The 12,339-nt window shown below is 41.3% G+C and overlaps 1 protein-coding gene across 4 annotated transcripts in view; it reads right to left on the reverse strand.

Annotated features, from left to right (window-relative positions):
• TANC2 (tetratricopeptide repeat, ankyrin repeat and coiled-coil containing 2) overlaps positions 1–3,405 on the reverse strand; it is a 363,824-nt gene extending 360,419 nt beyond the window's left edge. For all 4 annotated transcript variants that reach the window (XM_032870890.1, XM_032870889.1, XM_032870888.1 and 1 more), the window contains exon 1: positions 3,316–3,405. The gene's annotated coding sequence lies outside the window, so the exon portion shown is untranslated. The remainder of the gene's footprint in view (positions 1–3,315) is intronic.
• Between the last annotated feature and the right edge of the window lie 8,934 nt (positions 3,406–12,339).

Raw genomic sequence — 12,339 nt, forward strand, 5'->3', positions numbered from 1 at the left:
GAACTACCAACCAATCCAAAATACAGAGCATGATCTAAGTCTATGACAATTTACTAAATATACTAGAGTACATAAATGTACATCCTAAATAAAATTTAACCATAATCAGTAGATTATCTTGAATTCCCTTATCAACAAACATACATAAAAAAGAAGAAATGTTTGATTACATGACGTATATGATTTATAGAATGGCAGAAAGTTTGGCTTACAGAAGAAAATAATTGTTACATGTATAAGAGGTGATTTGATTTAATCTTTTTTCTTTTTTCTTCTTTTTATTAGGGAGTGGGGGAGGGGGAGAAGGAAAGAGAAAATCTTAAGCAGGCTCCACACCCAGCCATGAGCCCAACACAGGGCTCAATCTCACAACCCTGAGATCATGAACGGAACCGAAATCAAGTTGGATGCTTAACTGACTGAGCCACCCAGGTGCCCCCACTATTCTTTATACTTTACACATTTTTTATAAATATGATTTCATATGTAATATATATGAATGTGTAAGTGTGACAAAAATCTGAGCCACCAGTTATTGATGGAAGTGGTAAAATATACACATTCATCCAATCCATATTTGTTACTTTTTTAAATAAAATAAATCATAAAAATATGAATAGGTAGGAAAATAGATAATTTCTACTCAACTTTCATTGGGAAAGTTAGCAGGAAAGATTTACTGGTGCTTTTAAAGAGATAATGTATAGATCTCTGTGTGTGGTGAACTATCTATCTCTTTAAAAGCAACAGTAAACCTTTACAGCAAACTGTGTACACACACACACACCCCAAACCACTTGAAAGTAACTATCTTTAAAGTCCCCCCAAAACCAACCTCCATCACAGTATCTCCTTAACTACATAAAAAGAACTGATACTCCTCTACTCAAAATTCCAGAGATAAATTACAAAGATAAATCCCATAAGAGAAATGTTCTTACCAAAAATAACTGTATTTTTTGTATATTTGTAGGTTTAACATTTATGTGTCTTACTGAAACTCAACTCTTCCACTTGCCAGGTAAATCTGTTTCTTATGCAAGTTATTGAACATCTCTGTGTTTCAGTCTCTCATCAGTAAGATGGAAATAGCATTACACCCTTCATAGGGTATTGAAATTGATTAAAACATGTATAACGGGAATGGCACAGTATAAGAGCCATAAAAGGGTGAGTTAATACAACTAGTACTTCTACTAGTAACAGTACTCCCATCTTCCCAAAAATATTAAAAACATTCTGTGCAATTTGAATTACTGACTAAAACTGGATACTATTAAAAACAGACATTAAATCTGAAGCCTGATTAACAGTAAGTTAGAAGCCCTGCAACTCTGAAAAGAATAGATTATTAATAGAACCACATAACAACCCTGTCAAGAACAATCTGAGAGCGGTTTTCCCAAGTGCAACTATCAATTTCTTCCCTTACACAAGGGGGCAGTGATAACAAGAAAAGAATGGGGCTCTGCAACACCTCTTTCTACAGACAGTAGGGGGTGGCAGTACATATGGCTTAGAGTCAGAACAAAACAGGAAGACCCAACAGAACTGCTCTTTATTCTCCTCTGCCCTCTCCTCTCTGCTTTAGCCCCAACATAGACTCAAGGTGAGGGACGTATCTATAGAAAACGCTAAAACCCATTATTAATCACCAAGTAAAATCTCTTTGAAGCAAATGATCCCTCAGTGTCTGAATGTGGATGCAGAAGGAAGCCAATCAGTATGAATTTTCATATTATCTAGCAAATTACTTACTGCTATTATAAAAACAACATTCTCCAGGCAAGTAATTCAATTTCTCTATACAATAATCACAACACAAACCACTAAATTCTGTCATTAACTACATCCTAATGAACGCATCCAGATTATTTCTGCTCGTTTCATACCATATAGACACTCATTGAACGTACATATGTAAGTTATATTACATAGCTCATTCAACTATCTTTTGTTACTTCTGAAATTCCAGCTATTTTCTGACAATCCTCTCAAACCACAGATGTCCTTCTTAAATGGAAGTCACAATGTTTTGCAGCATGTGGGTAATTTCATACATAAAGACAAACAGAGATGGAGAGAGAATACTATTTTATTCTTGTGCTCACATTCCTAAGATGATGTACCTGGGAAACGCTGTAAGAAGTGCTCCACTGACAGTATCCATGTTGCTGCTTTTTATGCTACATTTACTGTATTCAATTTTTTCCCCTATTTTGCCACCCCAACACGAAGAACATGCAAGAATATATCACTACTGTCATTCACTGTAATTAACCACTGCAATAGCTTTTGGTTCCAACCCCTCAAAATGCCTGAAAATTTATCCCTTTTGTTCACCATATTGTTTTGTTTTCTTCATTCCAGATATTTTCACCTGTGTGAAAATGAAGACAGCAGCACATAGGGAAAAAAAAAATCCCTTTGCCTAATGATCTTGAACTCAGAATTATGATCAAGATGTGGCGGTTTTTTGTTTATTGTGTTTCTTTTCCTGGAGAGGAGGAGAGAACAGCGTGAAAGACACCCAAAACACCAAATCTTCCTAATGTTAATGATCACTGTTTATGTTTTGTGAAACCCATTTTAAACATTCCACAACTGAAATAAAAGCCAGGATACAATTCTATCAGTGCTCTCTACAAGATGACAGCAAAACCTAGAATTATTTTAGCCTTATTTTTTCTTTCCCATCTCACAACCAGACACAATATGCTTTTTTTCTTTCACGTGGGTAGTACTATCTCTATCTCAAAAAATAGCATATCATAGCTCCTCTCGATTTCCTGTGATAAAATATCTAGCAATGAGCCTTATTAATCTTTTCTTAGACTACATATCCTTTCCCAGAGGGATTGTTAATATCGCTCACAACACTTCTACCATCAATTTCGATGCCACACAGGCCAACCCACCCTGCGCCTTACCTGGCACATTTCACAACTACTTTTTTATGCTGCATTCTGGGGGCACATTTTGCAACTCGTTCTGCATCACACTGCCTGCCACGTTTAGCAATCTGTCTCGCATCTCATCCTGGGTCCCCGTCATCTAGAGACTCTCTCGGTACCAAATTCCATGACACCTTCGGTGACACCGAAGTGACCGTCCCTGGCCCCATGTGAAGCCACCCTGAGTGCCACATTTGGAGCCAACCTTCCCCACACCTTGGACACCGGAGGCACTTCGCTCGCAGCCCGTTTCGCTGCTTCCCTGCTCGCCCCCGCCCCTCTCCCTGGAGCCGAGACACTGGAGGCGAACGCCCCTGTCACTGAGGCGACCCCTCCTTCCGCCGCTCCCCGGGTATCTTACCTGCCGCTCTCAGGGGCTCGCTGCACCTGGGGGTCAAGCCCCAGCCCCCGGGATCCCCAGTGAGGACCGCGCCGCCCACCGGCGCCGCCCGCGATTCCCAGAGCACCTCGCTGCGCTCCGACGTCCGCTGTGGGTCTGCGCCCCGGAAAGGCGCGGCGGGGCCTCGCGGCGGACAAGCGCAGCCCGCGGCGGTCCTCTTGTCAGCGGCGGCGCGGGTGCAGGCTCTCGCCCCTCAGCGCGACGGCAGCGGTGGCGGCGGCAGCGGCGGCGGCGGCTGCTGCGGCGGGCGCCTTGCTCCGCCTCGCGCGCGGCACAGCCGGGAGGTGAGCGCGAGGGGGATGGGAACGGGGGCGGGGCCGCCCGGAGGAGGCGCGGAGGGCGGCGGCGGGAGGGCAGCGCCGGCAGCCCCGAGCCCGGCGCTCGGAGTGCTCACAGCTTCCCCCGCCCGGCGGGCGGCTCGCGTGAGGCGGCTGTGCCAGCGGGCCCCGCCGGAACAGCGCGCCCAGCAACCCGCGCCCGGCCGGTTGCTCGCTAGCGCCGCCGCCGCGCCGGGGGCGTCGCACCCTCTCAGGCCGCCCGCAGCCCCGCCCCCTCCGGGCCGGGGTGGGGAGGAGCGCGAGCGCGGAGGGAGAGCGCGTGCGTGGGGGCGCGTGCGTGGTGGAGCGCGCGCGCCCCCGCCCCCTCCACAGTTTGGGGGTGGGGAGTGGCTGGGAGAGAGAGCGAAAACCGAACCCTTCCCTGCGCGGAGAGGTTGGGCCCTGACTCTGCAGCTCTGTGAGGTCTGGGCATTTCTCGTTTCCTCAGGGGGCTCTGACTGGTGGGGTCGAGGGGTTTGGTGCGGAAGAGGGGTGGAAGCTCAGTAGCAGACAAGGCCCTAAATAGTTCGGCTCCGCCCCCGGAGGGGTGATGTCACTCTCGAGGTGCTGCTGCTGTCACGTGCGCCCACTTCTGGGCCTGTCCTCCTGCTTTAATGGGCAGAACGTTCTTCTAGATTTCCCCCCACTTCAGTCACCTTACGTACGCATCACTCCCAGAATCATCAAACCCCACATACGTCGGTTATTCTTTGCCTGATGCTCAACTGTAACATGCAAACTGCTCCAAATGCCACAGTTGGCTGTGGTGGGAATCAGAATGAGGTGCAAAACCAGCCATGGGTGGGGAGGTGGGTGGGGAGGGAGGAGAGAGAAGGGAGACTATGTTATCTAGAATAATTGCGGAAAATTCACCAACCACAGCTTGAGAACCAGAGGTGAAGTTGTGACGCTGTTTCTGTCGCTGCCAGGTGGGACAGAAGTAATGTGGTTTTAAGAGCTAGTGGGCAAGGCACGGAAAGCCACCGCATTAAAGCCTCCTCCGAGGTCTGACTTCCCCATTACCCCCCACCTAGAGCTTCTTCCCCTTTTCCGTTCCCTTGCATCATAAAACACCAAGCCAACTGTGGAAGATATCTGGACATAAATTTTTTCCTGTGCTGTGAGATGATGCAAAGCAATCACTATTACATACTCTTCCTAGCTAATCTTATTGTTCATAAACTGAGACGACCTTTCCTGGTCATCTGTTTCCTAATGAGACGACATGATTGGAAATAGATGTCCCCAAACTACCTCAGTCAAGGAACGTGTGTCCGTGGTGTTCCCAAGATAATTTTGTTTGTTTGCTAACAGTTCTTTGAACCTACTTCATCCAGGAATCTCTTTGGCTTTTTAAGAATTAGTATTAACTTCAGAATAATGGAAGAGATGGAATACGACGCCATTTTCAACAGCTATTTTCTATAATGAATGCTTGAAAAGTTGGAGCAGCTTTGAATACTACAGCTAAAATGGCAAGGCGAAGGACTGATATATGGAATCTTTTGGTGATAACTCCAAAACCTTAAATTAACTCTAACTATAACCTATCTATGGTGATAGTCGCATGATAGTGATTATTTATGGGGTATTTGACAGTGCAGGAGGGAGCCTTCTGGGTTGCTGGAAATGTTCAATATCTTGATCTAGCTAATGACTACAAGGGTTAATACATATGCAGAAAGGTTTATTCATACACGCAAAGAGGCACTACAACATCGTCATGATTGGAGTCTGGAAACCTGGGTTTAAATCTCAGTGTCACACATGACTTACCAGCTATGTGACCTTAAGAAAGTCTCTGAGCCTTCTTTTCTTCATCTGTCTAATGTGGATGATGATACCTCACAGGGTAATTGTAAAAATTAAATGAAATTATCTTTGAAAAATAGTTAGCCCAGAGCCTGGTATATAGTAAGTGCTCAGGAAGCAGTAGCTATTGTTATCTTATTCTTTTTGCACTCAGATTTGCCCTATTCAGTTCTCCTTTGGGTTTTTTATTTGTTTGTTTATTTTAAAGATTACTTTGTATCTCAACCTTTGTGAGTTTCAGTGAGGCTAATAACATTCCTTCCCACAAGAAATAACAAAAGGCAGTCAGGGGTGTAATGTGTTAGTTTTCAAACTAGTTCAGGTGGCAGTACTTAGAAATTATTGTGTTCATTGTGGAACACCATGAAATATTGATAGATTTAATTCTGCCATATGGACATGACAATTTTACCAGCACTAAATCTGGCTATATGATGTTTATGCAGATCTCTCACATATTTTTTAAAATGTAGTTTTAAGAAATAATAGGTCCATGTTTTTCCTTTAAAATTTGTTTGCAACTTTTCACAAAGTAGAAAGTACCAAAAGTTTAATAACAATTCACAAAATGAAAGCCTTGAGGTCCATTTTTCCTGGAAATTAGAAAAACACTATAATTGTTCAGTTTTAGCAGCAAATCTCTTTTTATTGGCTTTTCCCACAGTAAGCTCTAATAGCTGTGACCCACAGGCTTTCTTGCTCTGATGAAGTGAGTAACTCTGACTCACTGTCCTCATCATACTCCCAAAGATCAGTCTCCATTTCTTTTGGCTGACCTTTCCCAGATACCATGCTCACACTGAGTACCCACTGAATGAACTCACTGCCTTGCTGTTTTGATCATCCAGCATGATTCTATTCAGCGCATTCCCTTCCACATAATACTGCTGTTAAGTCTTGCAATTTGCTGCCACACTCTAACTTTGTGAAGGAAACCCTCTGTCCTTGACAGAGGTAAGGGTGGGGTATAGTAGGGATGGTGAGCAACATTATAGAGAGAAGTCACCCCTGTGCTCAGCTCTTCTCCCTGATTTGCTTTTCTGTCAAAGATATCTGAAATCCTGAGAATGCTAATTTTTTTAATCTACTAAAAATCCCTTCTAGTCAAAATGATCATTTAGTCCATAACTTAAATTTGGAAACATAACGTATGCCATTAAGAGGAATATGCAAATTTGCATAAATTAACCCAACCTTACCTTATACCTACCAACTTATCAGTGCCATCTATACCAGTCAAAATGTCCTGTCTTGATCTGTCAACCCTGCACACTCATACTCACCCCTGCACAGGTCTTCCCTGGCACCTCTAAGTCTCTTAAGCAAACCATCAGGCTCACCTTGCCTACCCTTTTTTTCAATTCTCTCCCTATTGAATAAAGAATAATGACATCCAGCATTCATTGTTTGCCTACTGGCTGCAAATACTTTACTAAATGCCTTATATATACTATCACATTTAATTCTCACAATATCCCATCAATATTGTCTCAGGTTTCTAAATTAGTGGGGGGGGGGGGCGGCTTTGAGAGGTTAAATGACCGAGTCAAGATCACACTGAATGGGTGGGCGGCTTTGAGAGGTTAAATGACCAGTCAAGATCACAGTGTAAACCCAAACAAACTTTATCCTCTACACAATGAAAGTCTCTCTCAAAAGTTGATGTAAGAGATATTTTTCTCATTGATTGTTTTTCATAATCTCATTTCTTTTTAACTGCAATTAATAATTCTAAACTCAATAGCTTCGACATTTTCCCCACCAACTCCCACCTCGGTCTTTTGATGAATATTTAATAATTTTAAGACTAACACATAATAGCATTTCCAGATAGAGGAGCTATTACTTAAAAGAAGTTTCTGGTAAATCACTTTTTTTTTTTTTGGAAAGTGAAAATGTCATGTATAATATGAAGAAGCAAAACTCCATATATTTTTAATTGACATTTATAAATGCTTGACAAGTGTTTGTGCCTACTGAATGCTTATAACTATAGTAAGTACCACAGTGCATATTTAACAGTTTGAGGAATGTCTTGCTTACTATAGGAAACAAAGTACTTTAAACACTTAAATATTAATACAGCATATTATAGAATTAAGTGTTAAGACATGAATAAAATAGCAGGTTCTGTGATAATTCATAAAAGGAAGAGAGGTAAGTTTGACTGGAATGGTATGGGACTGCTACTCGAGGAAAGTAGAATAGGAAAAAATACAGATGGAAAGAAGGAAGAGGGGCGCCTGGGTGGCTCAGTGGGTTAAGCCGCTGCCTTCGGCTCGGGTCATGATCTCAGAGTCCTGGGATCGAGCCCCGCATCGGGCTCTCTGCTCAGCAGGGAGCCTGCTTCCTCCTCTCTCTCTGCCTGCTTGTGATCTCTCTGTCAAATAAATAAATAAAATCTTTAAAAAAAAAAAAAAAAAAAGAAAGAAGGAAGAACTATTCCAGGGAGGGCCCTAGAGAATCAATAAAAGTTTAAAGCAAGAAATAAGCATAACTCTTTTTTTTTCTTTTTTTAGATTTTATTTATTTATTTGACAGAGACACAGCAAGAGAGGGAACACAAGCAGGGGGAGTGGGAGAGGGAGAAGCAGTCTTCCCATTGAGCAGGGAGCCTGACACAGGGCTCGATCCCAGGACCCTGGGGCTCAGTCCCAGGACCCTGGGATCATGACCAGAGCAGACGGCAGATGCTTAACAACTGAGCCACCCAGGCTACCCTAGCATAACAACTCTTAAGTCAAAGAATAAGTCCCTTTTGGAGGTGAGTTGCCTCCTTAACAAAGACAAGCCTTAGTGTTAACTACAAATAGGGTACAAATCTAAAAAACAGACCAATGAGCAATTAAGTGTGGATGAATAGAAGACTACTTACTAATCAAGAGATAAAACATCTGGTAACATTTGATTGGTAAGAGGTTGGGGAAAAGGGCCAGGACCAAACTGCAGAGGGTGGTGCCCAGGAAAGGAAGACACCATGAAGTCTCTGAGCAGAAGAATGACAAGAAGACAATGTTTAAAACTTTCTCTAATAGGGTGGATTTCAGCATGGAAGGACAAATGATAAGGACACGGTTAAGAAGATACTAGTATTTTATGAGCTAAAGAAGGTGACCAAAAAAAAAAAAAAAAAAAAAGGTGACAGCTGATAGTCAAGAATTGTGGCAGTGGGAAGAGAAAGGGATAGTTCCAACAGCCATTGCATGGGAAGAATTAACAGAACTTTCTGAATAACTGCCAAGGGTAAAGAAGAGTGAGAAATCAAAATACAGCAAGGTGACAAGACTCTAGAAGACCGTGGTACCTACAACAGAAGCAGGGGAGTCAGCAGGATTGGTTTGAAAGAGAAGACAGAAAGGGATGGTGTTAGCATATTTTGTGTTTGTAGTAGTTTTTTATTGCTTTTGAATTACAAATCAGTTAAGAATCTGATAGAACCAATGGATCCTCCCTTTTAGGAAAAAAAGATCATTCATATTTGTACAGGTTATACATTTTGTAATGGATACCCTTGGAATTAACTGCCAGAAAGCTCTTGACACAGGCAAGCTTGGCCCATCAGAGCCCCATCTGGAATTTTTGTGCCTTATATCCAGAAGTTCAAATCAGTCTCACCATAGTAGCTGAAACTATGGATGCTGTTAACTGATCTGTTTCCTAATGTGAGCCTGAGGAAGAGAAAATGCTTAAATGCAGAATGAGAGGAGAGAGGAAAACAGAGAGAGTCTCATAGAGAAAAACATAGATCAGAAGTTAGGGAACCTACCTTAATGGCATTTGAGTCCATGGATCCATCCCATTTCTATCCTTGGATTCTGCATTAATAAATATTAAATTGAGCTGATTCTCCAATATTGCATGGGTTTTAATGAACCTGCTATATGCCCTCACTCAAAGCACCTAAGTAGTTACACGGTAGTTTGGAAATATTAGGAGAGGTGATTAGAAGCAAAGGGGGAATGATTGGCCTTTACAGAGAATGAGCACACAATCTTGGTTTAGCATCACAGCCCTTATCAATTAGCCATGAGTAAAAGTAAAGAATACAGTAGAGTTGTGTAAATTGTCTTTTCTTTCTTACATATAATGGAATACATTTCACTTCTTTTTAATCAAAAGAATCTTTAGATAAGAAATGAATTACTTTAAATACAAGGGAATTGTAGTTTTCTTGATGGGAAATATAGAGAAGTTATAGTTATTAAAAAGAAGTGCAAGGAAGAAAATCTAGGGGAAGTAAAGTTTTACATTGGACCTTATCTCACACATCTGAAGCCCAATTAACATTTTCTCTAGATTTAGTCAACCAGCCTGACACACAAAGTGAAAGGAACAAAAGAAAATAAAGAATCAAAATTCAGTAGAGGAAAAGAAAAAGAGGCATCTTAATGTTACCAATATAATAATTGTCATGGAGCTTCATTTATATGGAACTTGGTTATCTGACAATCTCATCTATCTGGAGCACCACAAAGACCCAGGGAAATAAAGGAGATGGAAAAAGACCTCTGCAAAAACAAAACAAAAATCACCAAAGTCCGTGCTCTAAAGATTATGCCCATTACTGCTAGAGCTTCAATTCATCGAAGTCCTTTCTCGGAGGCTATTAATTTTTACTTGGATTCGATTTTAAAAGACCTGGCAATCTGGTTTCCAAACTCATAAAAAATTAAAAGCAGTAAACTGGAAGAGGGAGGAGAAACTATCACATGCAGGCATGCAGATAGCAGTGAGAAGAAAAAGCTGGAAGTCTTAAACAGTGTAAAGATGAGAAAAGGCATAGAAATTTACTTAATGATCAAAAAACACAGCCATTTAGTGCCTTTAGCAGAGGAGAAAACAGTCCTACATACCTCCTTAGGCCTTAGGGAAGAAATTTTTTAAATTGATTCTATATTAACCCTGAAAAGTCAAGAAAATTAAATTACATTCAGTATAAAGACATTCCCTGAATTATGCAGCACTCAGCTTTATGTAAATAGTTCCATAAGGCACATAATAAAATTTTGAAGATGTGAGAGATTTTATATCACACAGAGAAATCTGAAGAAGTCAAGTATACAAATGAGCAATGCAAAGAAAGAATGTAAGGGCAGAATTTGCAGGTACAAGGAGATAATGGACCTCTGTGGTCAGTCTTGCATGGCTTTTGGTCCCAGATAGACTCTCATACATCAGCTTGGGTTATGAAACTGCTGTTTGCTTATGCCCCATTTTGTTACTCTTAATCATGTCCAAAAAATGACAAAGAGTTAGGAAGAATGTAGGTCTATTTTGTAAAATAAGTAATTGAATAAGAACAAAATATTAAAACTTTTAAAATGTAAGAAGATAATTTCAACCTATCCTGACTTTGTGTTATCCAAGACTTTCTCAAGGAATATTTATATAATGCAGAAGATAAAGAAATACCACTTAAAGGAGTACATTTTAAGAAATAATCCAAAATAGAACGAAGATTTATGCACAAAGATGTTCATCACAGTAGTATTTAGCATTTTAAAAATCAGAAGCAATCTACTGACCCTAAAGAATGGTTAAGTAAATTATGACACATACATATTTGTTGGACAAATATGCAACAGGAAAAACTATTTTTATTAGGAAACTTATATGGCAAAATATTAAATGAAAAAAGAGGATACAGAACTGTCTTTGCAGCCTAATCTCAACAACATACAACATATATGAAAAGAAAATGAAATGGAAAGATCTCATTAATAATGCCCGCCCCCCCCCAAGTTTTTTCAAACCTAGAAACAAACTATATGTTCAATTCTCACACAAAGAAAACTATAAGTATTCGCTGAAGGGCATTGCAAACCTGCAGAAATGAAGAGGCATACCATTTTCCCCGATGGGAAGACTCATTATTGTAAAGATGCCATTTTACCCCAATAATTTACAAACTCAGTGTAATTCCAACCAAAATTACAATAGGAATTTTCACAAAATTGACAGGATAATTTTTTAAAGATTATTTATTTATTTATTCATTTGAGAAAGAGGGAGTGAGAGAGAGAGAGAACAAGCAAGGAGAGGAGCAGAGGGACAAGCAGACTCCCCCGCTGAGTAGGAAGTCCAATACAAGACTCAATCCCGGGACCCTGAGATGATAACCTGAGCCAAAGGCAGTTGCTTAACCAACTGAGCCACCCAGGTGCCCCTGACAGGCTAATTCTAAAATCCATCTGGAAGAATAAATACTTAAGAATAGCTAAACTTGGGACACCTGGGTGGCTCAGTTGGTTGGGCGGCTGCCTTTGGCTCGGGTCATGATCCCGGCGTCCTGGGATCGAGTCCCACATCGGACTCCTTGCTCGGCAGGGAACCTGCTTCTCCCTCTGCCTCTGCCTGCCTCTCAGCCTACTTGTGATCTCTCTCTCTCTCTGACAAATAAATAAATAAAATCTTAAAAAAAAAAAAAAAAAAAGAATAGCTAGACTTTTGTTAAGTATCATGAGGGTCGTCGTCTTCTTTTTTTTTTTTTAAGATTTTTATTTATTTATTTGACAGAGAGAGAGAGATCACAAGCAGGCAGAGAGGCAGGCAGAGCTGGGGGGGTGGTAAGCAGGCTCCCGCCGAGCAGGCTCCCCACCGAGCCTGATGCAGGGCTCAATCCCAGGACCCCGAGATCATGACCTGAGCCGAAGGCAGAGGTTCAACCCACTGAGCCACCCAGGCGCCCCTGAGGGTCTTCTTACCAGATATCAGAACATGTTATATAATCACAGTAATTAAAGTATCATATTGGCTCATAAATAGAAGAATAAGTTAGTGAAAGAGGATAGACCCTCAGCTACTGACACAAACATATGTGAAAGAATTTCAAATAATTGAGAATACCAGTTATGCA

The sequence above is a fragment of the Lontra canadensis genome, unplaced genomic scaffold (genome assembly GCF_010015895.1).
Source record: "Lontra canadensis isolate GAN:19392208 unplaced genomic scaffold, GSC_riverotter_1.0 scaffold41, whole genome shotgun sequence".
Lineage (NCBI taxonomy): Eukaryota > Metazoa > Chordata > Mammalia > Carnivora > Mustelidae > Lontra > Lontra canadensis.